This window comes from Arachis ipaensis, chromosome B05, assembly GCF_000816755.2.
Source record: "Arachis ipaensis cultivar K30076 chromosome B05, Araip1.1, whole genome shotgun sequence".
Lineage (NCBI taxonomy): Eukaryota > Viridiplantae > Streptophyta > Magnoliopsida > Fabales > Fabaceae > Arachis > Arachis ipaensis.
In genome coordinates this window covers 149049463-149049705 of record NC_029789.2, presented here as the reverse complement: position 1 = coordinate 149049705, position 243 = coordinate 149049463, and positions in this window count along the sequence as shown.

Genomic DNA, 243 nt, shown 5'->3' with positions numbered 1-243 from the left:
CATTAATCAATAATTAAATTCTTAATGGACCACAAGGTGATTAAGAAATTTGATTTCCTCAAGTAACCAAACATTTTGGACCAATGGTTTTGCGTTGTCCCTAAGTTATTGTCAACTTGTAAATTTTTATGAAATTTGAACCCCCCACAAAAATCCAAAATGTTGTGCTTTTGGAATATATATACTATAATAATGTTAGCCAACTACAAGCTAAACATAAATGTTTTTTTTTTTTTTCTTTTT